The 25,382-nt window shown below is 42.8% G+C and overlaps 1 long non-coding RNA gene across 1 annotated transcript; it reads right to left on the bottom strand.

Moving 5' to 3' along the window:
- Positions 1 to 445: 445 nt before the first annotated feature.
- On the bottom strand, positions 446 to 25,012 carry LOC121032839 (uncharacterized). The gene is made up of 4 exons (XR_005791514.1): positions 24,676 to 25,012; positions 17,086 to 17,143; positions 5,461 to 5,556; positions 446 to 640 (listed from the first exon to the last, which is right to left on the bottom strand). It is a non-coding gene; the product is annotated as an uncharacterized LOC121032839 (long non-coding RNA).
- Between the last annotated feature and the right edge of the window lie 370 nt (positions 25,013 to 25,382).

Raw genomic sequence — 25,382 nt, 5'->3', positions numbered from 1 at the left:
GATTTTAGTTCAGCCTGCAGAAAGTCCCAAATTTTACTGGTGAAGGTTCTAAATTGTGGAGAGAGACTGTTTGCTAGATTCACACATCAGCGGGTTTGTACCAGGCATGAAAACCCAGAAATCAAGAAGAGGGAACCCCAATAAAGTACCACTGGAAAGTCTTCATTCAGCCTGCCTTCAGTAGTCTTTAAAAACAAACAAGAGGGGCGCCTGGGTGGCGCAGTCGGTTAAGCGTCCGACTTCAGCCAGGTCACGATCTCGCGGTCCGGTCCGTGAGTTCGAGCCCCGCGTCAGGTTCTGGGCTGATGGCTCAGAGCCTGGAGCCTGTTTCCGATTCTGTGTCTCCCTCTCTCTCTGCCCCTCCCCCATTCATGCTCTCTCTCTGTCCCAAAAAGAATAAACGTTGAAAAAAAAAATTAAAAAAAAAAAAACAAAAAACAAACAAACAAGAAAGCAAACAAGCATGAAACTTATCTCTCCTGGAGCAGAGGTTACAGCACTTCTCCCAGAAAGGTTTTGAGCGAGGTTTATTTTGGATGGAGCTAAAAAGGCACAGGAATTGCCGCAGGCAGCCTTGAGCCCTGCAGTGTTGGGAGATCAGATCATCTCCAACCGGCTTCGAGGATGGGGATGTGGGAATCTATAGGAGGCAAAAGAAAAGAATGTGTCTGTCAAGTTTCTCTGTCTCAGTGCTTCTGAAATAGGTGGAAATTACAGCTCAAGTCCCTTCACCATGGGAACATCTGGAATATAAGTACTTCTGTGCCTATTAAGAGGACTATTTATAGTTTTCTAGGAATGTTAGGGAAAGCAATTATGTAAAATACTACTGTATTATTAGGTATTTGAAAAATACCAGGCTTGCAATTTTAGAACTGCAAAGATCTAAAAGCAATTGAGACTTCTACGATCTGTCTACCCCAAGTCAGAAAGTACTGGCTTATTTTCCCGACGTAGCGAAATCACCAAACACCAGCTAAAGTCTCTGCTGACACGGATAAATGATGTCACCAGGCATGCCCACCCTGCTGAAGTCATGTTGGTTCTACACTCACGCCGAGCCAGAGAGAAATATGAACCCGAGTTGCCTCTGGGATTATTTGGAAAATCCCCCTGCATATAAATGTGGCTGCTCAGACGGAGAGAAGGAGGCTGTGCACCCCAGAACGAGTCTCAGCTAAAAGGGGCTTCTGCTCTGTACAACTACGCCTGATGCTGAGACCTTCCGAGGGTTGTTGGCAACTTTCTGACTTCAATATCTGCCCCTCTTAAGCACTGGCCGCACTGCAATTATGTAAGGTCGTCATCTTGGGCTTCAAAGCATATTTTTGTGATCGTTAGAGTCTGTGAGCCTGGGACAGCAATATTAAAGGCACCAACACTCGTGAAAAGCCACCAAGGTTTGGCTGCTCCATTGCTTCACTGGCTTTTGGACAAACTTTTGTTGTAGTGTCTTCTCAGGTTTCCCAAGAGTTGATGGCGAGGCAGGAGGAAAGTCAGAGGAGACGTCTGTGCCCGGGCTCTAGTGGGATGGCACTGGTTTTAGCCCTCAATGGTGCTTCATGTGCACTGAGTACTTGGAGACCCAGGGACTGACCTGCCTGCACCTCTGTCTCTTCTGGAAAATCTTTCAGGGACATGAATGATAAGCTTAGAATTATTTCATGCTATAATACCGTAGTGACAGCTGATTTTTAAAAATTAACTAATGATGTAGGGGCGCCTGGGTGGCTCAGTCGGTTAGGCGTCTGACTCTTGATTTTGACTCAGGTCATGACCTCACGTTTTGTGAGATCGAGCCCCAAGTCAGACTTCATGCTGATAGTGTGGGGCCTGCTTGGGATTCTCTCTCTCGCTCTCTCAAAAATCAAGAATTAAGCCTAAAAAATTAACTAATGAAGTAATTCTATTTCATTCTTCCTAAATTAGAACATATACATGTGTGTGCATGTGTATAAATTTATATGTGTGGATGTATATACACATATATGCATATATGTATGCATACACATTTATATGTTTTGCATTTGCATGATCCTAAAACTTCACCTTTCAGGGCGCTATGGGGGATGATCCGGTAGGTTGGAAAGTGTATCAAATGAGAATCATGGCATTCTAGATTCTAGTCTGTGCTTTGCATTCATTAGCTGCGATGCTTTTGCAAAGTTCTTGGCTTTTCTAGGCCTTAATTTTATTTGCAAAATCAATGTATGGGGATTCCTGAGATCATTCTTAATGCTGAGTCACTTATTGGTGAGATAAACCACGTATTTGGCTTCTCTGGGCAACATCTCTGCCAGGCAGGTGGTTCAACCCACAATACGCAGAAAGAAATAAAAAAGCCAGAAACCGCAAGAAGAAAGACATACATACAATGTAAGTACATACATCATGGTATTATTTAAAATCGGAAAAGGCTCACATGGTTAACCAAATGATGGACCTCTCATAACACAGAATAATACATAATCATGAAAAGGTGCTAAAAGCATTTAATTATATGCAAAAAAGTTCATAATCTGCTATTAAGTAAAAAGAAGCAGGCTATAAATAGTACACATGGCATATTCCCATTTTTGAAAAATAAAATGTATATATAATCATATGTATGTGTTTTAACAAGAATTTTAAAAACATTAAAATGTTGACAGTGGTATTCCTGAGTTGTGAATGACCATAATAATCTCCTTGCCCTTATTTGTACTTCTTGTATTTTCTATTTTTAATTTTTTTTTTAATTTTTTATTTTTGAGAGAGAGAGAGAGGGAGAGAGAGAATCCCAAGCAGGCTCTGTGCTGTTAGCACAGAGCCTCACACAGGACTCAAACTCACGAACCGTGCGATCATGACCTGAATGGAAATCAAGAGTTGGACACTTAACCAACTGAGCCACCCAGGCGCCCCATGTACTTCCTGTATTTTCACCTAACTTCTGAAATCAGCAAAAGATCATTTTAGTTAAAAAGCCAAGCAAGTAGGGCAAAAGCATTGCTGAAATCACACTGGCAGGTCTGGAGCATCACAAACAGATCTCTAAGTCCTTGATTTCTGGGAGTTTTGAGCAGTGGGAGTGGACACACCATGTAAACATGCTTTCCAAACCACCCCAGCGGAACAGATTCACCTTGGTGACTGGCTACAGGCACACAGCCCTCAGCACCACGACCCCTGGTCCAGCAGGCCCCAAAATCTGTCTTATGAATCCCCCGAAAGGTCTTAGCATTCCGGGCATTGAGAAAAACCGGCCTGCCCATTTTTCAGAAACAATGGACCTTTTTAAAAGAAAAACTTATGCTATGATCTAGCTCTTCTTGACTTCTCAACTTACCTTTTTATATCTAAAACACGTGCACTGAGGATCTGACATTTACTGTGTGGTAATTGACTTGAAAATTGTGATCTTTGTCTAAGGAATTGCCAAACCGTTACAAGTCTTAAGGACATTTTTATTCATAACTGGCAACAGTTTTATAACCTTCCAAAAGTTTGCCCTGGAGTTTTGGTCACGTAACAACTGATGTTCAGTTATATTTCCATGTTCTATTGCATTTGACTAAGAATAGAGGATGTAGAAGAAAAAAAATCCTGGGTCACAGAGCCTCTGTATTTTATACAGAAAATTCCCACTTATAATTCCTTTTTTTTTTTTTTAACGTTTATTTATTTTTGAGAGAGAGAGAGAGAGAGAACACAAGCAGGAGAGGGGCAGAGGGAGAGGGAGACACAGAATCTGAAGCAGTCTCCAGCCTCAGAGCTGTCAGCATAGAGCCCGACGCGGGGCTCGAACCCACAAACTGAGAGATCATGACCTGAGCAGAAGTTGGACGCTTAACCAACTAAGCCACTGAGGCGCCCCCCACAACCACCTATAATTCTATTGTTATCAATTACAAAGGCTAAGAAGGGAATATAATAATAAGTAATGATAACTAGCAACTTGTTGAGTGTTTTCTAGTTGTTAAGTCTATTATATGTTTTCTCTTTTGATGAGGTTGCTAATGCAGCCTACCCAATATAACTCACATGATACCCATTTTATAGATGAGGAAACGGAGGTCAGTGAGCTATGGAGCTGAGATTCGACAGAGTATAACTTGAGAACTTCGTAACTAGTCTGTGGCCAGTGGGTTCACACTGGACATAGAGAGAGAAGCTAGGGGAACACACTTAGGGGCCACTTGCCAGGAGCCCTCAATATGATGCCAGAGTTCTGTGTTTAGGTTTGAAGGCCTCACTGCCTAAGCTAGAATATACATGTGCATATGTGCGTGCACATATACACCTGTATGTTCATGTGTGTATATGTACATTTTCCATCTGACGAATCCAATACCTATGTGTACCCCACTCTTCCCCATAAACCCGGAAGTGATATTGCTAAATCGCTACCATCATAGGTCTATCTGGCTTCCTGGATTTCTTCTCGTCCTGGCGGATGTGTGGCTGACACCACTCCTGTTTTCTGACTTGTCTCTCCAGAGAATGTTCTTGACCAGGGGGCATCTATTTGCTTACTTGGCTGGGCCTCTCACCTCCTCTTGTGGGCTCCAACAGAGTCGACCAACCACATGAGGAGGAAAACTTCATTCAGGTGCTCTGTCCACAGCCTGTCCCAGGCTTGCACACCTCCTGAAAGGGAACAGGATGGGGCAGGGTTTCCGGGGCTACTGCTGGGTGTAGGGATGATTTTGACAAATTTACAAATCAGAGTTTGATTTGGAGCTTCATCTTCTGGATGTTTTGCTACTTTCTTAAACATCCCCATTATAATCAAGACCAATTTTCTTGGGTCGCCTGGGTGACTCAGTCGGTTAAGCATCCAGCTTCGGCTCAGGTCATGATCTCACGGTTCGTGGGTTCGAGCCCTTCATGGGACTCTGTGCTGACAGCTCAGAGCCTGGAGCCTGCTTTGGATTTTGTGTGTCTCTTTCTATCCCTCCTCTACTCATGCTTTCTTTCTCTCTCTCAACATAAATAAATTTAAAAATATATTTTAAAAAAATTTTTTTAAAGACCAAGTTCCTAAAGCAACTCAGAACAATGGACAACTCTGACAAACTTGTCCCTCTACTGTTGCTTAAGGAAGTGTCTCCTAGGACTTTTAACTAAAACCGTGAACACGAGTGTGCCAGCCTGAGTAGTCTTCTGCACCCTTAGTCTTTGAATTACATAATGAGAAACTGCTAGAAAGAAGCAATTACATTGAAAAGTAAAACAGTAGAGCCGTGAGAAGAGGAAAAGTGGCACAGGAGAGAGGCTGCCTAAATCCTACTGACTTAATAATGAAATGGAAAAATGTAGGTGTGAAAGAAGGATTACAAAGCTATTAGGAGCTTGGCCATCAGGGCGGCAATTGAACCACTGGCAACGGATGGAGCAGAATTGCACCACAGCAGAAGAAGGAAACCAGAAACTAGAAAATCAAGAACGAAGCTTGGAGATTGCTTATAATGCACTTACCTACACAGATGATTTAATTTCACCTTGAACCACCCAAATCCTCTCTTGCATATTAGGTTCCACCGACTGCCATTGTTTGTGGAATTCTTGTCATCTCTGTGAAAGAGGAACAAAATTACAAAGGCCAAAAGTAATTACATTTTAAATAAACTCAAACCATATTTAACTCTTATCACCCCCCCACTCCCACATTCTACTTCTTCCTTTTAACCCTTAAGGATTAGACGACCACTTGGTTCTTATTTTTGCAAATCAGAAATAGGATTTGAAACATGTAAAACATGGTCATATCCTAAATCAAACAAAAATGCAAATTAAATGTCTTAGAGAAACAGTCTTAGAGAAATACTTTAAGGAAACAGTGTCTGCTATTCAAAACCTCATAATGAAACGGAGTGCCAAGGTCCCAGGCTGGCCTTTCCAAATAAAGCCCAGCTGATGGAAGGGGGGCAAATCCTCCTGGATCCAGGGCTGAGAGAGATGGCATCCTTCATGTGGTATCTCCTCGTGTTCCAGGCAATAATGTCTCCTTGTGCCAGAAACGTAAGACCCAACTTGCTGCCTTCCAAACTGGGAGTCGGAACGTTCCCCATTTGGACATATAACATGAGATGGCCAGGGCAGAGAGAAGACAGGGAGGCTTCTTTATAGTAGCATCATAAGCGGTCTCCCAGTGAGAAGATGATTCCCCAGGAAAAAGTCACCCCAAGGGTCCCCCTTAATAGTAAATTATGGCTTAGTGTATTAAACTGTACCCCAGAGGCCTAAGGGAATTATGGAAACTGCCTGATTTACTTTTACAAAGTGATTTACACCCAGGGGTGTAATCTATCTCAATAAATCTGAAGCCTCTACACAACAGTCCCCTTCTAAGGTAACAACAAAGCAAGGCGATTTCAATTATATAGTTATTTACCACCACTCTGTTCAGCTTCCCTCAGAGTCAACACCGAAGGGAGCAAACTCAAGCGTCTTTAATTTATGCTGTCACATGAAGACCATTTTCTCATGTAATAAAAGAAAATAAAGGGAAATGCAGTAAAAGACTCTCTCTCTCCCTCTCTTGTTTTCTCTCTCTCCCTCTCTTGCTTTCTCTCTCTCCCTAGGCACACCCCTGAGATGCTTTGAGATTTCTACGCTCTCAGACACTGCCAGGGGCATTTCCAAAGGACAGAAAGCTCTTGTACCCACAGATGACGGAACAAAGGGTGTCTTAGTTTCAACATGACTGCTCATCATTTCACTTTTACCTGCCCGTCCTTGGGTTCTGCAATTTGCTTCATAATTGAAAGGTGAACTTCAAGTTCAATTAGTAGGACAATTCATTACCTTGCAACCAGAAACGGCAGCTGAAAACCGATTTTAAATAAGATCTGCCTTCTGTGATTTCATGCGGGGAGTCTTCGGTTCACAAAACTCTTTTTAAATTTAATATTTATTGGGGGTATTTCCCAAAAGGGCATTTGCTAAAGTTGCTGCTGCCAGAGGTTGAAAACATCGCTCAGGTAAAAGCAGCTTTATTTATACAACCAGAGACTATTTATATCACTATTATCGATTGAATGTTCAGCCCATTTTCTTATCAGCTGAGCATCTCCCCAAAATGAAAAGCAGCAATAAGAAGCTGTGGGGACTGAAATATCCATCAAGTTTGACAGAACTAGGTCTGCATTTAGGAAACGATGCTGGAAGTCTGGGGATTTCTCCCCAAACAGGAACCATCTCCCCTGCATAGTCGATCATCAAAAGCTCTGATCAGATTCAAAATCATAAGACACACTCACTCAGACTGATGCAGACAAATTACGTCTCTTCCTGAAAATGGTTCTGTAAGTCTAAAATTTCAACAAGGATTCTAGCCATTTCAGAGTGCATTGAAAATAATCTCCTTTTCCTCTCGCTCCCTCCAGGTCTTCTTAATACAAAGATAACAGCTCGGTGCAAGTCCACAGACTATTCTGGATCTAGAAGTTACCTTGTTTCTCAGCAGGCAGGAGTGAAGTCTGTTGAACTGATCTTTCTTTCTTTCTTTCTTTCTTTCTTTCTTTCTTCTTTCTCTTTCTTTCTTTCTTCTTTCTCTTTCTTTCTTTCTTCTTTCTCCTTCCTTTCTTTCTTTCTTTCTTTCTTTCTTTCTTTCTTTCTTTCTTTCTTTCTTTCTTTCATGTTTATTTACTTTGGAGAGTGCACGAGTGGGGAAGGGGCAGAAAGAGGCGGGGACAATATCTGAAGCAGGCTCTGCGCTGACAGCAGAGTGCCCGACGCGGTGCTCAAGCCCACGAACTGTGAGATCGTGACCTGCACCGAAATCAAGAGTCGACGCTTAACCGACTGAACCACCCAGGTGCCCCTGAATTGATTTCCAAAACAGAAGCAGCATCCAGCTCTGGGTCTCCCGGTTGGGCTTGCCCAGGCAGCGCATGCAGGATTCCCATCATGTGAGTGACGGGAGCCTGGGCGAGGTGGCCGGTGACCCTCTAGACCAAGGACAGAGGCCACATTTGCCACCCCACTGCCTCCTGTCCTGAGCAATCTGTCTCACTTTGGAACCTCGGCTTGAAAACTCATACCCTGTGAAGACTGGGTTTTTCAGTTTGCAAGGTGCTGCTTTTGCTTGATTTGGTTTTGGTCTTGGTAAGAGAAATTCCAGATTCTGTGAAAGATAACCAGTATGAGTTCACAGGCTTTTCAAACACCCGCTTCACAGGAAAGGAGAAGCCTTGTGACTTAGGGCTGAATTTTTTAAAAGTTGTGCAGGAAGATTGCTTTGTAAGATACACTGGGCTTTCATCGCAGAGAGGCAATTAGAAAATATAGATTTGTTCATGTGTGGTTTAATTTTATGTTTTAAGAAGAAGTTGGCCACAGAGTGAACAAACTTAGCATTGGGACAGCCGAATGTTACCTGCCTTCTGATACAATGCAGAAAGTACAGCCTCCATCACTCGGACAGACGTCTAGCCCAAAATGTCTCACCTGAATCTAGTCACCAGGGAAGAGCCAGACAAATCTAGGATGTGGGAGATTCTACAAGACAATTGGTGTGAATGAAAAAGAAATCAAGTAATGGGCGCCTGGGTGGCTGAGTCAGTTAAATGGCTGACTCTTGATTTCGACTCAGGTCATGGTTTCACGGTCATGAGTTCGAAGCCCACATTGGGCTCTGTGCTCACAGTGTGGAGCCTGCGTCGGATCCTCTGTCTCCCTCTCTCTGTCCCTCCCCTGCTCACTCTTGCTCTCTCTCAATAATTAATAAACGTTAAAAAAATTTTTTTTAATCAAGTAATGTAAAACAGACAAACAAGACAAAACCAAAAGCCAGAGGGACTATTCTAAGTTAGAATTTCTTGAGGCTGCAAGAGACATAACAACCAAAGGCAGTGATGAACCACAGCTATAGGATGAAATTTTAAGTGATAAAAAATAAATTTTATAAGACTCTTGTGGTATTTGAATATGGACTGTACACCAGATGTTATTAAATTAATGTTAGCTTTCCTCCGTGTGATAATTCTGTTGTGGTATTGGCAGATGTCCCTTGTGGTAGATGGTTGCCGAAGTATTTAGGGGTGAGTGTCACTGTGTCTGAAACTTTCAGATGGTTCCGACAAAGCATACATATATAAAAGAAAAATAATATGCTGTCTAGTGAAGAGGTAAGACAGGCTGTAGTTTTCTTGAAGCATAGAGTATATTGTGAGGCACTCACCTGAGCTGGTTTTCACCTTTGTTCCTGGCAGCAGATATAAAGAATATTTGATGGTTTGATTCATACCTGGGAGCGAATTCAATGTTGCAGCTCTGAGGAACCAGATAAGCAACTTCAGGTGCCAGAAGTGAATTTGTCTCCCTTGGAAATGGGACTCTAAGAGTGGCATTATGGACAAATCTATGTGGCGGGTCTTCTTTTAATTTCTCGTTCTGAACTCGGTCCTGTTTCAGAGGACTAGAGGAAGACAGGTTAAGGCTTGTCAAAGTCAAGACCATGGCCTCTGGCTGCTGTGACCATTTCCATTTGAAAACTCTGAAACATCCTCTTACTGTTTTGAGGAGGGATTGGGAGCAGGAGGAAACAACTTATTTTTAGAGTGGCTTTCCATTTCTCACAGGTACCAGACAAGCTTTGGATGTCAGAGCCCAGACAGCTACTGTTCCTGCCCCTTCAGCACAGGCCACCGCGGGGGTGCTGAGCAACGCAGAGGAGAAGGGGCCGGGAATGAGACCCAGTGAGATGTTGCATTGTCGGTGGACCAGTCAGGAACAGATCCGGACCACCACCAGATCTGGGAGAAAAGCACGGGGTTTTAGAAGGCAATCTCGCAAACGTTAATATAAACCCTCTTGCAGTTTATAACACTGGACGATCACGAACAACCTAATTGGCTACATAAGCATTGGTCCAGCGGAGGACATGCACGTGACTTTGTTTAAAATAACTTAGTGGAGCCATTCTCTAAAAATAATAATTTGGTTGAAAATGAATAATCTATGGGGCGCCTGGGGGGGGGCTCAGTTGGTTGAGCATCTGACTTCGGCTCAGGTCGTGATCTCCCCGTTCTTGAGTTCGAGCCCCACATCAGGCTCTGTGCTGACAACTCAGAGCCTGGAGCTGCTTTGGATTTTGTGTCTCCCTCTCTCTCTGTCTGTCTCTCTCTCAAAAATAAATATTAAAAAAGAAAATGAATAATCTCTAATCACTGTTGGTTTTGTGTTTTTTTCTTTTGTCTTACAAACGTTGGCAAATTTTGTGCACTTTTTAAAAGGGCATTTTTAAAAACTTTTATTTCTTTAAGCAATTTGGCCCATCTTTCCAGGATTTCTCCAATCATTTTCCTCCTTTCTCCCCTCTCCTTTATTGTAATTTATTTTCAACCAGTTATTCTGGCTCTGTGTTGGTTTGTCAGGGCCAAGTTGGAAGCAACCAAAATGTCCAACAATAGGAGTTCAGTTGGAAGCAACTCAAAATCTAACAAGAGTGGATTGCTTAAATAAATTATAAAAGGTGTTTCATCTTATGCACAAAAACTTTTCAAATGTGAACGGGTAACTTGTAATATTCAATTTTTCCCAATTCCAAAATTTTATGAACACATTCCTGGATAAGCAAAACAGGTTGGGGGGGGGGGGAAGCATTTCAACACTGAAATGTTCCGGGTAATTTTTGTTTCTATTTTACCATATTTGGCTTAAAATTATTGTTATTTTTATAAAATCAGCTGGGGTTCGTTACCTTAAAAGAGGTCCCGTCAAGCAAAAAGAAGGTAATGATGGCAGTATTTCTAGCCATCCAGTGGCTGCCGCTACTGGTGGTTTTCCACCAGGATGATTTTTCTGCTGAGCGGGGTCACTCTGATTTCTTCTCGTTCCTTCTCATCGAGGAGCTGTGGGCAGAGCATCCAGGCAGAAAGGTCCTGCACAAGATAGACGTCAGGCTGAACTGACACATCTGGGTGTCTTTGGCTCAGAAACGAGAGGTGGTGTCCTAAAGGCAGCAAAGGAGACTGTGGGGAAAAAAGCAGAGATCTGGGTTCTGAGTCTTGGGGTACAATGAGGGGTAGGGAACCAGAAGAGGGAATTTAGATCCACGTTTTGGGGAGGTGGGGGGTGCGGGGCAGATGGGGCTCAAAAGAAGGAAGAAAGTATATTAGTACTTGCATGGGAAGGAAACTAATCCTTGGGTTTTCAAACTTATTTCGATTTTTGTTGTTAAAAATCTCATGAGTAAGCAGAATTAATGAGACAGGTAAGAGCCCATTCTTCTGGTTGGCAGGCCCTGAAGGATCTTGGGGACATGCATGGCCCCTGCCTGTTGTGGGAACTACTGGCTTCGTTCTTTCGTTTACTAAACTGTGAAATTGAGGTGTACGGTTGGATTTAATTTTACCTAAAAGAAATAAAAGGATTTACCTGTGTCAGATCACCTCTCAGGCATTATTTAACAAAAACGTTCTATAATGTAATGGACCCTCAAGTCTCTTTCTTCAGAATCCTGAGCCTAGCGGTCTCTCATCTGACTTGACTCTCATCTCCCCATTATCCATGCCAGCCCCTCCTCTTCCCTGAAGGGACTCATTCAATGGCATCATCACGTGCTTCAAATTCAAAGTGTTGACTTTTTCTGCCCTTTGTCCTCTGGCCCCAGGCTCCCTCACTGACGCTGTCCCGGCTCCAAATTCTCTTTCATTACACCTGAGCTTTCCAAGGGCTGAGGTGATGTTTTCTGATTCCAAACAGTATTGGGCACAACGTAAGTGATTTATGTGTTAAATTGGCTTGGAAACAAGACTACTGGGGAGGAAGAGCAAATGGATAGGAAAGGAAGGCAAGAAAGCAGGACAGAGAAAGAGATCTGTGTGGGAGTTTGACACCTTGAGGTGCTAGTTCATGTTCATCCTCACTTTGACTTTTCTTTACCCTATTCCCAGCAGGCAGTCAGCATGGCAGGTAAGAAAGTGGGAACTCCTTCAAGACAGCCACTTCCTGGCTACTGCTCTTCTTGAGGGCTTAGTAATAGTATCTGTGTGGAAAAGAAGAGAGAGAGCCTTGGACTGGGAAGGGCAGAGGTTGTTGGCTGCCCCAGTTGTGGTATATCAGGACTTTTTTTCACTCCGATGATAGACTCCAATTTAAATAGGCTGACAGTTGAGGAGAACTTAATGGCTCATGAAATTGTGGATCTAGCTTTAGGCATGGCTGAACTCTGCTGCTCAGAAGGACTTGATGTCTTTGGGGCTCTCTCATGGCTCGGCTGCTTACTGGGCTGGCTTCATTCTCAGTCAGATTCTTTCTCTGTAGGATAATCCAAAAGTAGAGTCTACAGTGCACCAAGCTGAAGCTCAGGAGACACAATTCCCATAGAGGAATCCCAGGGGCTGACTTTCATTGCTTAGGATTGGCTTAAATCTTGGGTCAGGAGCTAGTCAATCACTTATTAACTCCATCTATTCCAGGGGTGGGGTGGGATGGGGTGGGAGGAGTGGTTTCCCAAAGAGAAATTAAAGTGCAGTGGCTGGAAGAAAGGGAACCATGTCAAGCAGGTGAAAACATCAGATAGCCACCACCATATTCCACAGAAGCTAACAATACCCAGGGAGCTGATAAAGCATCAGAGGGGAACAGCACCAGGGGATAGCCTATGGAAGTTCAGAGACTCCCAGCCTATTCAGAGATCTCTGTGTTCCATCTGGCATAGGACCCAGACCAACTGGATACCCATATGGAAAAAAATGAACCCCAACCTCTATTATCACTCCAACTCACCTTTATGGGATTGTTCAGTCTTGATTCTTAAGGATATCACTTCCCTCTTAATGGACAAGAGAGTAAAGGTCCCTCTTCCCACCCTGCCCTCCCCTCCTCCCATCATTTTCAACCTCCTAAGAAAAGATTCTCTTGCAACCACAGGGAGGGGGGAAATCTCAGGAAAGACTTAGAATGATCTTTTTACCAGCATGGAGGTATAATGCCTTAAAGGCAAATTGAATTTTAGTTCACGAAAATAAAACAGGGGCTCCTGGGTGGCTCAGTCGGTTAAGCGTCCGACTTCGGCTCAGGTCATGATCTCACGGTTGGTGGGTTCCAGCCCCATGTCGGGCTCTGTGCTGACAGCTCAGAGCCTGGATCCTGCTTCAGATTCTGTGTCTCCTCCTCTCTCTGCCCCTCCCATGTTCATGCTCTATCTGTCTCTGTCTCTCAATAATAAATAAACGTTTTAAAAAAAGAAAAAAAGAAATGTGTCCTTCATTTTATTTGTGGAGGAAAATTCATGCCTGCCATGTTGCTTATTTATGGTGTCTGAAAATATTTTTCCCCAAAGAACTCTAATTCAATAAGCATGTGCTTTATTTTCTCAAAACCAAGCATTCTCTCTTAGTCTATTTTTTACAGTTTATTTATTTATTTTTTGAGAGAGAGAGAGAGAGAGAGAGAGAGAGAGAGAGAGAGAGAGAGCATCAGCTGGGGAGGGCAGAGAGAGGAGACAGAGAATCCCAAGTGGGCCCTGCACCATTAGCACAGAGCCCGACATGAGGCTCCATCTCACGAACCGTGAGATTACAACCTGAACAGAGATGAGTCGGACGCTTAACCACTTAACCAACTGAGCCACCCAGGCGCCCATTTCTTAGTCCCTCTAAACTAAAGCCCAAGAGTGAGGAAATCTTGCAAGGCCCACTCTCTAGGTGAGCGTGTTGCTCAAAAATCACAGGTCAACAACTCTAGAAACAGACCTACCCATATATACTTGGTAGATCTTTAACCAAGGTGCCAAGTCAGTCCAATGGTGAAAGGTCTTTTTAACAAATGTTGCTGAAAAGCAGACATCATCTGGAAAAATATGAACCCCAACCTCCACCTCGCTCCACAAATATAAATTAATCTGTGCTGAATTACAGACCTGAACATAAAATCCAGACTATGAGCTAATGGAAGAAAATATAGAACTCTATCTTTATGATCTTGTGGTGGGCAAAGATTTCTCAGATAGAACCCAGAAACCATTAATCATCAAAGAACAAAGGCAATAACTTAGACATTATCAAAAGTAGGAATTTCTGCTCATCAAAAGACATTGCTAAGAAACTGAACATAGGAGCCTGCACAGGCTGGGGGAAATATTTGCAGCACAAAAATTTGACAAAGGACTTGAACCCAGAATATATAAAGAACTCAAAGAATTTACAAATGGACAGAAAAGGGATGAACAACCCAGTTTTAAAATGTGCAAGACTTGGAGGGCCTGGGTGGCTCAGCTGGTTAAGCATCCGACCTCTGCTCAGGTCACAATCTCACAGTTTGTGAGTTTAAGCCCCACATCAGGCTCACTGCTGTTAGCATTGAGCGGGCTTCGGTTCTTCTGTCTCTCTCTCTCTGCCCCTCCCCCGCTCTTATTCTCTCTCTCTCTCTCTCTCTCTCTCTCTCTCTCTTGCTCTCAAAAATAAATAAACATTAAAAAATAAATACCGGCGCCTGGGTGGCTCAGTCAATTAAGCGTCCAACTTCGGCTCAGGTCATGATCTCGCAGTTCGTGGGTTCGAGCCCTGCATTGGGTTCTGTGCTGACAGCTCAGAGCCTGGAGCCTGCTTCGGATTCTGTGTGTGTGTGTGTCTCTCTCTCTGCCCCTCACCCACTCATGCTCTTTCTCTCAAAAATAAACATTAAAAAACATTTTTGAAAATAAATAAAACGTGCAAGACTTGAATAGACATGTCACAAATGGAGATACGCTAATGACCATGAAGGCAAAATTCAACAAGGGCAAGAAGCCACACTTCCTTCTGTCTTTTGAAAGCCTTCCCCATGTGGCTTGCTGGTTGGATTCGCTGGTGGGACACAGAAGTCAGAGGGGTTGGTCTTTGAATCCTCGTTACATCTGGGACAGAAGGGTGAAATCGGTCATTCGTTGGGCACATATTCTTCTGTTCCATGGCGATCTTTAGATGGGCTGAACATCTTTAGATGTGGGTGTCCCCCACACCTGTCCCTGTCCTCCAAGTCTGTCAGGGTATACAGAAAGGGAGACAATGCAGTCACTGGCTTCCCTCCTGGTCTGACGCAGGGTCCTCCCTGGTCCCACACCTCAACCACTCCACATGTTTGGTAGCTACCTAATACATAGGTGTCCCCAAGTTCCTACAGACCAAAGACAGCTGTCTCCTCAGCAAGGAACGTTTGGGGATTAGCACAGGCTAAGCCCCTCGGGCACTCATCCGAGGGCTAAGAGCTCACCGCCATTTCCATTTCCTTTGCCCTCCCTTCCTCTTCAGCCAAGGAGTCCGAACCTATGTTAAGTGGACTCTCAGGGAATGTGGTGTGAACAGCAATAAACACGGTCCCTCCTGGACCTTCCTCAAGGAGCTTGCTGTCTACCGCGGGACAGAGAGCAAGATGACAACACAACCATTTAGCAAAGGCAGCTTATATGGGGGCGGATGTCACTGGGTGGCCGATACTCTGGCCTGGTCTTCAAGGAGAGACGGACAATGAGTAATGCATACGGGAGAGAGGAAATCCATCTGGCTGGTAGCAGAACTCATGTGCGGGCTGAGACGCAAAGGAGGGGTGAGGGTGGGAGGGAGAGAGAGACAAAGAGAGAGAATGTACAAAGCAGGGTGGGGTGAGAAAGGCACCGAGTGAGTGACAGAGGCATCTGGACAGGCGGGGCACTAGCAAAACTAATCAAACCCTGGCCTGAGACCCAGGAGAATGGCTATGGCACGGTGAGTGCCAGGGCCTTGCCAAAAATGTCTACCTCACCCCGAACACCAGGTCCCTGCAGGTCAAGTGTGAGTGGTAACACAAGATGACTGTTTACAGTTGTTAGGGGTGTGGGTTTTGTTCAGATGATCTTACTCATCTCAATTGCTGGCAGACAGGTAGCTTTCATTAAGATATTATAGTTTTATTGATGCTCTTCCCCAACTAATTCTGTTTTTCCTCTTTTAGAGATAGCACCACCTTTCTTTCTTTCTTTCTTTCTTTTCTTTCTTTCTTTCTTTCTTTCTTTCTTTCTTTCTTTCTTTCTTTCTTTCTTTCTCTTTCCTTCTTTCTCTTTCTTTCTTTCTTTCTCTCTCTTTCTCTCTCTCTTCTTTCCTTCCTTCTTTCCTTTCTTTCTTTCTTTTTTGGTAGCATATTCCCCTGTTTTTGGAGTGTTTTCATGAAGGTCAGTTCACTGGAGCCTCACAGCATCTCTTTCTTAAAGAGGGAGCCTGCGGTTCCGGGAGGCCGGGTGAGCCGCCCACAGGTCACGCGATTAGGAAAGGCAGAGATTAGGACCCGGACCTTCTGTTCTCTACACTGTCTGAGATTAAGACCTCAATCTGCTCGGGCCTTGGACCTGGGTCATGGTCTTCTGTTTTCCTTTGATGTGAACTTGCTGATAATTTCTCCATGCTGAATTGTGTTCCGCAGCCAACACCGAGGGTGCTAGTGCTCTGTCGTAAAGCCGTAACAGCTCTATTTGATAAGACCGCCCGTAATTTATTGCGGCTTTAACCTCTCGGTTGCTCGGGCAACCGGTATCCTGCATTCAGACTTGGACTATTTTAGTTAAGTCTAAAAATTTATGACCTTACAACCGCTCAGCCCATCGCTTTGCTCATGTCCTGCCCCTATGAGTCACGCTGACCCCCTAAGAATTGCCTAGAACTCTAAATCAACTAAGGGCTGTGGCGTGGGTGCATGTGAAGAGCTGGGACCAAGGCAGCCTGACTCATGCACCTGGAGCGGCCTGCCACCTCCTTGCCGAGCTCGTGGGCCAGGACAGAGGCCCATTCCGCACTGATCTTTCAAGGGCCTGCCCTTTACAGCAGGATCACAGTTTACTGCAGATTAGGCAAACTCATTTCACAATAACTAGGCTGGCACACGGTTAATTCTGTAACAGAAAAAGGAGGCCAATGCCATGGGTGAAGAAACACGCACGCAAACAAACCCACTGCATAAAGTCATCCTGGGAGTTGGTTTTGGCTTCGTCCTCTCCCTTACTGCGGGTGGGACACACCATGTCCTTTGGCATTTTCGTCTTATTTAACTGTCCCTTCTCTCCCAACACCCCTTGGCTGGACAACCGTGCTAACTTCTGATCTTCCAGCCTCGGCCCCATCCTGGCACACCATCCACGTAACCGACCTTTATTCGCGATCTGCTCTGTCCTCCCCGCCAGGGACATTGCGTAGGTCACAGGCCCCTAGAAGAGAGACACAAATGAGCAAATAATGGCAATGCATTTATTAGACCAGAAGCTCCAAGGACAGGGACCACGCGGGTCGTATTCTTTGTGCCTAGAATTTGTTGAATGCAGAAATGAACAATTTTTGAGAGTTACAAGTAAACACATGTTCAAAGAGCTATGAAAATCTTCCAAAGACAAGAACTGACTGAGTTGGCAGAGGAAAGCCTGGGCCAAGTAGAGGACAGGAGACTCTGCAAGGAAGTGACACTGAGCAGGCTGATCACAACTTCTGCCTCCTCCAAAGCCCTTCCTGGCCATTCCAGTCCTTGGGGACTCTTCTCTTCAGAACTGGGCACTTTACAGTATTTTGGCACTTCACATTCCTAATGGCATTGTTTTCTTTTTCACACAACATGTCATGTGTCCCTAATTAGACTACAGTCTCTTTGAGGGACTACAATTTATTTCCTATATGCATCGACCACATTTTCCTAACTTCTTAATAGGATGTATTCTACATTAGGAATGACTTTCTGTACAATTTATTGACTCATAAGACAAAAGGAATGCTTACCTTTAAATATCAGTTTCTCTGGGACCTGTGATTGTCAATTTATAAACCTTTAATTACCTGTTAGAGTCTGGGATGGGATCGGAAAGACATTTAAAGGGTCAAGTATCATTACCAATTGTGGATCAATTAGAAATACAAATAAACTATCTTTGGGTAAGTCAAAGGAACACCATTACTTGATTTACTCAACACTTTGATTTCAAAAATACGCTGCCCCCATTAAAAAACAAATAATTTTAGATAGGTTTTAATATGCATGAATACATTATTTGTCAGTTTTTTAGCAAGCAATATATCACTGAGATCTCACGAATATAAATATAGCAACTGACCCCAGGTAGCTGGCATAGAAACCACTTTTGAGAATTTAACTCTCAGAGGACTTTGTTCTTAGCATTTGTGGGTGCCCACATTTTTTTTTAACAGTTCCAAAATAGTTTACTTTTGTTTGAGTCTCAATGTAATTATTAAAAGACTCGGGTGATTTCAATATGTGGTATTTAAAATCCAACTTAAAGGGAATTAAAAAATTAGAACTCATAAGATTTAAATCTTAAACCTTAGTTATCATGTGTCTGTTTATAAAAGAAGAGATCCCCCCCCCTTTCTTTATTCATCTCAACTTAAGTAGACTATTGCACAAATGCAACAGTGGCATCCTGTGGCTTGGCCTGTGAATGACAAGTGCATATCACAGTTGTGGCCTTGGCGGGGGAGGGGGGGTGGTTTGTATTTGTGGCGACACAGAAGTACAGAATCAGTACAAAGAACATGACAATGCCAGCAGAAAAAACAACCATTCATTATTTTTAAGGACCTAAAATCATTATAAATGAATCTTCGTGGTCTTATATCTTTATTTCATGAGGATGAAGTATATATATAATTTAAAACTGAATTGAAAATAAAGCTACAGAAATTTGCTTATTGGGTTTTTTTAAAGCTTATTTTTAGAGGGGGAATCAACATGGAGTTTCCCTCTGTAATTTATATACAGGGAGTATGCCATTATTTCTCTCATGATGCTATCACAACATCCTATAACGGACAGATGAAATGGTGAGTTTGTCTTTCTCAGATTTTATAAAAGGAAAGAGGGAGCACACATGACAAATTGTAATTCCTACATTAAGTGTGGGAAATGGAGTAGAAGAATCCAGACCAACCATCAACAACTGCCAACTTTTTCCCCCAGAAACAAAATGCAAGTAAATCTTTGGTGTTCTTTGACTGACACACTCAGTGGCTTTTCTAACCCCAAATGACATCACTGTCATAGCTTACTGTAGAAACTTCTAGCTTCTCACCTTTTTTTTTTTTTTTGCATTTTTAACATCTTCATCAATAATATATAATGTTGCTTTTATTTAAGATTTTATGTAAATAGGATTATGGTGTTCATATTCTACAAGTTTTTGCTCTCAAGATGCAATCGAACTCTCATAAATGCTCTCGAGTGAAAAAATTTATAGAATATGAATACCATAATGCTATGTATGTAATTTTTTAAATATATATAATTAAGGCATTTGGGTTTACACTTTGGAAAATTACCTGTTCTCATTTTTCTCCCACTTCCCTATTGGGGTGTTTCCATTCTCTTATTTATTTAGGTGCTTTCTCCATTAGATATAAATTCTATGGTACAATAAACATATTTATTCCTTTGTTATGGATCCTGCAAATGTCTTCTCCAAGGATTTTTTAAAAAGTATTATTATGTCTAATTTTGATTATGGTATATTTTGTTCTAAAGATGTTTTCAGGTCCAAGGGGGGGCTGTATGTCAGTTCTTGCTCTTAGTTGCAAGCAATAGAATCCGGTCCGACTGGTTTAAGCAGAAAAGAAATTTACAGACAGTAAGAAGTTCACACAACGTTTGGGGGCGATGGGAAAAGATGCCTCAGCCTCAATGAAAGAACACCCCCAGAACAAACTAGCTCTTTCAGGACCCCGCCACCTTTCCAGCACCGCCTCTGCCCCTCCACGCCTCCAGGGAGCCAGCCTGCTTCCTCACTTCCGCCGAGGCCTCCGGTGGCGTCTGATTGGCCGGCCTAAGTCACATGCTCCACTCTGGCCAGGAAGCAGTCTGGGGAAATCCTGCTTACCTTGAGAAAGGAGGTCTGTGGGTGTAGGAACTAGTGTAGGTTGCCCCGGATAGCCAGAAGGTCTGGGCGAATTCACGGCCAGCATTTTCACTCTAGGTTGTAAAGATGTTCTCCTGCACGTTCCAGTAGTTTCTGTGTTGCAGGTTTTCGTGTAGAGATCTTTAATTCCACCCCACCCCTCAATCTGTTTTTGCATAATTGGCATAGGAATCTGAAGAAGCGCCAATGCTTCCATTCTTTTCCCACTCATCCGTACTTTAACCTCTCTCCTGTTCCACTTTCCTGCGTGCACACGGATTTGCAGTGGGCTCTCTATTCTGTTCCGGCACCTGTCCTCCTGCCCAGACCACTGTATTTTAACTTCTGCAACTTGAATGCCTTGATATCTGTAGGGCGACTCCTCGGCTCTCATTGTTCTTTTTCAAAACGATTTTTTTTTTTCATAATTTCAATTTTCATATGAATTTTATAATCGATTTCGAAACTCAAACAAATTCTGCAGGTTTTGTTTGGAATGTAGTTAAATTTAGGGGTAATTAGGCATAACTGACATTTTAGTGCTTTCTACCCATTACTCAGATCTTCTTTTATATCCTTAATAAAATTTTGTAATTTTTCCCCATTCTTTGACATTTTACATGATGTGTATTCCTTAGGTACTTTTTTAAAAAAAAAATTATTTGAGAGAGAGCGAGAGAGCAGGGGAGGGGCAGAAAGGGAAGGAGACATAGAATTCCAAGCAGCTCCAGGCTCTGAGCTGTCAGCACAGAGCCCCACTCAGGGCTGGAACCCACTAACTGGGAGATCATGACCAGAGAGATCATGACCTGAGCCAAAGTCAGATGCTTCACCGACCAAGCCACCCAAGCGCCTCTGTATTCCTTAGGTTCTTTACAGTTTTTGCTGCTATTGTGAATTGACGGATTTCTTTCAATTTTATTTTTTTTTTAATTTGTTGCTGAAATATAAGCAAAGAAACACCGAATTTTATATTGCTGTTGTAACCAGCAACTTTACTGAATTCTTTTCATCACTTCCAATAGTTTGTCTGTTGATGTCTATGCATTTTCTATGCCTAAAAGTAGCTTTTCATTTCCTTGCCACACTGCACACATTCTTTTCCTCCCTCTCTCCCTTCCATCCTTCCTTCCTTCTTAATGCATTAGCTAGTCTTCCTGTATAATGTTGAGTTGTGACAGCGATAATTGCCCTTCTTGCCTTGTTCTTGCTTTTAATGGGAATATTCCAGAAGTATGTGATGTAACTGCTCTAGGTTTTTGGTAAAAACCCTTTATCAGAGTAAGGAAGCTCCCTTCTATTTCTAGTTTTTCCTAAGAGTTTTTCTTTTAGATAAGAGTGTGTATTAAATTTATAGAACCCGGGGCGCCTGGGTGGCGCAGTCGGTTAAGCGGCCGACTTCAGCCAGGTCACGATCTCGCGGTCCGTGAGTGAGTTCGAGCCCCGCGTCGGGCTCTGGGCTGATGGCTCGGAGCCTGGAGCCTGTTTCCGATTCTGTGTCTCCCTCTCTCTCTGCCCCTCCCCCATTCATGCTCTGTCTCTCTCTGTCCCAAAAAAAAAAAAAAAAAAAAAAAAATTTATAGAACCAGATATGTTATGTTATTTATTTTTAATCTGAAATACATGGTGAACTTTCACTGATGGATTTTTCTGATGTTCTCACAACCCCGGGATAAAACCAAAACTAGTAATGATCATGTAAAAAATACACTGGTTGGATTTAATTTGCTAATATTTAAGTCTTTTAGTCTACATTTATAAGTGATATTACTCTACATTTTTTTTCCCCTGTACAGGCATATCTCAGAGCTACTGCGGATGTGGTCCCAGACCACCACAATAAAGCATGTATCACAATAAAGTGAGTCAAGTGAATTTTTTAGTTTCCCAGCACATGTAAGTTATGTTTACACTATACTGTAGCCTGTTAAGTGTGAAATAGCGTGTCTAAAAAAAAAAAGTCATACCTTTATTAAAAAATACTTTATTGCTAAAATATGCTAACCACCACCTGAGCCTTCAGCGAGTTATAATCACTGATCACAGATCACCGTAACAAATACAATAATGAGAATGTTTGAAATACTAAGAAAATTGCCAAAATGCGACACAGAGACAGGAAGTGAGCAAATGCTGTTGAAAAAAATATCACCAATAGACTTGCCCAACCCAGGCTTGCCATAAACCTTCAATTTGTAAAACAAAACAAAAACAAACAAACAAAACAGATGCAATATCTACGAAGTGCAATAAAATGAGGTATGCCTGCACTTGTACATCCTGGTTTCATTTTGGTGTCAAGCCCGTACTAGCTTTATAAATTAAGTAGCCTGCTATCCTTTTCTATATTCTGTAATAGCTTATGTAAGAGAGAGATTACCTTCTCCTTGAAGGTTTGGTAAAATTCACTAATAAAGTCGTCTAAGACTAGTTAGTGTCTTTTCTGGGAGGTGGTTGGGGGGTATGAACATTTGACTGTCAAATCACTTTTTTTTAACGCTAAACTAGTTTCATTCGGTTTTCCGATTTCTTCAGTTTCAGAAAGATACTTTTTCTAGAAAATTAGCAATTTCATCTGTATTTCCAAATTTATTGACATCAAATTGTACAACAGATTCCCTTATGATTTTTTTTTCATTTCTGTTGCATCTGGGATATGTTGTTTTTTTTTTCCTATTCCCAATGTAATCCATTCATTCTGATTGCTGCATAATATTCTATTGTATAGATATCCACAATTTATTTATTCAAGTATCAGTTGATGGATATTTGGGTTGTTTCCATTCTTCACCATTATGAATAATGCTACTATGAATGTGAGCGGACAAGTTTTTGTAGACATGTTTTCATTTTGGGTGGCATATACTGAGGGGTGTAACTTCCATTTAAACTTGAAAATCAAGGAAAGTGTTACATACTAGCAGCATGCAGGGAAATACTGGTAAAGATGTCAGTCTGCTTTCCTGCCATTGATCATAAGAATAAAGTTGGTTGAGGGGCACCTGGGTGGCTCAGTAAGTTAAGCATCCGACTCTTGGTTTCCACACAGGTCATGATCTCACAGTCGTGGGATTAAACCCCACGTTGGGTTCTGTGCTGGCATCTTAGAGTCTGCTTGGGATTCTCTTTCTCGCTCACTCCCTGCCCCTCCCCCGTCTCAAAATAAACAGATAAACTTTAAAAAGAAAAAAGAATAAGGTTGGTTGAGTAACCAACTTCTGCTCCACACTTCCCCTGCCTTCTGCCAGCATTTCAGGGAGTTGAGATTCTGTCTTGCCCAGGTGACCATGACCTACAGTCTTGAGGAATGTGAATCCTTGGTGATTCCGCCCATATGGAGTTGATGTAGTCCTTTGTTAACCTTGACCACAGGGCAGGCAGTACGAACAGACACCCTAAGGAGTATGGCCCCAGCTTCCAGGAACACTGTTCTTTGTGCAGTAGCTCTCCTTAGCTGCCCTGGCTAGGCAGCACCAGCCCTCCAGTGATCACCACGACCTCTCTTTTTCTCTCAAGCTTTCATGGCTTCAGGACATTGAAATGCCAGGTAGCAGTCTTAGCTCCAATTCAGGGGAACTGGTGACAGATCCCCTGGTGGAAGATCAAGAGACTCTCCAGCTGTGTGGATTGTGACCTGTGTGCGCTATGGTGCTGGGGTAAAAACCAGACACGCGGAGCACAGCCGCAGCTCTTTCTAGCATCCGCTGGTCTTCTAACAGTTCCATTCCTATTTTTCTGAGGTATATACCCAAAAGCATCGGAAACAGGTGTCACATACACACGTGTATACACATGTTTGCAGCAGCCAAAAGGTGGGAACAACCCCAAGGTCCACCAGTGGGCGAAAGGATAAACAAATGTGGTACGTGCCTAGAGTGGCATACTGGTCAGCCTATGGAAAGGAAGGAAGCATCGATACACGTCACAGTGTGGATGAACCTCAAAACTGCAATGCTAAGTGAAAGCAGCCACCACACAAATCATCACTTATTAGATGATTTCATTGATGTGACATACCAGAAGAGGTTAAGTCCACAGAAGCAGGCAGCAGAGGGTGGTTGCCAGGGGCTGGGGAGAGGAAGGATTGAGGAACAACCACTTACTGGGAAAGAGGTTTCTTTGGGGGGGTAACGAAAATGTTTTGCAGACGGAGATGGTGGCTGCACGACATTGTGAATATACTAAATGCCACTGAACTATTCGCTTTAAAAAGGTTAATTTTATGTTGTGTGAATTTCACGTCAGTAAAAACAAACAAACAAAGCCCTCTATGGTCATATAATCATTGCACACTTAGATTATTCCCAAGCTATATTTCCTCTCACGGATGATCATTTCTTTGTCACCCCCAGCCCCCCAACTCTATCTTTTATGGATACTCCTTTGAATAAACGTAGGTTTGGAGCTGCTAAGAATTTCAGGATAAATGTTTCAGATCAGATACAAAGATATTTGGAAACAGAGAAACAAAAGGAAACAGATTGAGTTAGCATTCCTCTTTGATGTTACCTATGTCATAGATACACCTTTGAGACAGCTGTGTTTTTATCGATTTTACAGAAAATAAGTTTTGTTCGTCATAAAATCATTATTTCTCATATGCTTGGAGCCCTAAGAGACACGTGTCACTATGCAGAATCCCTTGATGTAATTGATTTAAAGGAAAAATAACAACCTAAATTTTAGATGGTTACACTTGGTCCATTTGGAGAGATTCAGCTCTGTTGGTGGGAGCCACGCCCCCCTCCCCAGGAGGGGAGGGAGCCACGCCCCCTCCCCTCTTCATAGCGAGCCTCCCTGAAGGATCATAACACAGACCAATGAGATAGAGGCAAACCCAAATATACCTCAATTTGTCAGAAGCCTTGCTCTGCTTCTCCATGTTTGGAGTCTGACACATGGTTTGGCCCAACACATTCTTCCCAGTATTTGCATCCCAAGGGGAGTTTTAAGAGACACTTAATCCTCATGTTTCTGCTTCATTTTCCCTTAACTCATCAAAACAAGGTTATGAAAGATTGCTTTGATCTCTAACAGGACTTGTTCATGAGAGACATGGGGCCATTACTTTCAAAACAGAAAGCTGCACTCTGCCAAGAGTTCGGGGAGTTAACAGCATGACGTTTGAGCTTCATTCGGGGCACCTGACCTATGAGAGCCAACTGGGTCCTACCCTTGGCTCAGGGAGGCCTCCCGCCCTCCAGCCTAAGAAAGCCCATTAATTAACTGTCAGACCAGCTGTGTAACAAGTGAACTTTGAGTGGCTGTGCCGTTTTCTTGGTTCCAGGCCAGAAACAATAGGTATAAAACTTACGCCATTAGTGAGACATTTCACAGAGAAATGGGTATTTGCATAATGGAAGGCTGCCTTCCAAATAAAATGTGCCTTGCAGGACGTGTATTTTTTAAAAATTAAAATGTAAATAAATCTGCTCACAGCAGCCTTTTTTGGGTTTTTACAAATACCATCTATTCTTGATGAATTACTATGAGGTTCAAATCAGATTCACTGTCCTATTGCTCTAGGAGTTCAATGCCCAAAGGATAAGGATGG

The sequence above is a fragment of the Herpailurus yagouaroundi genome, unplaced genomic scaffold (assembly GCF_014898765.1).
Source record: "Herpailurus yagouaroundi ecotype Mexico unplaced genomic scaffold, PumYag 142, whole genome shotgun sequence".
NCBI lineage: Eukaryota > Metazoa > Chordata > Mammalia > Carnivora > Felidae > Herpailurus > Herpailurus yagouaroundi.
This window is presented reverse-complemented; position numbering and strand designations above follow the sequence as displayed.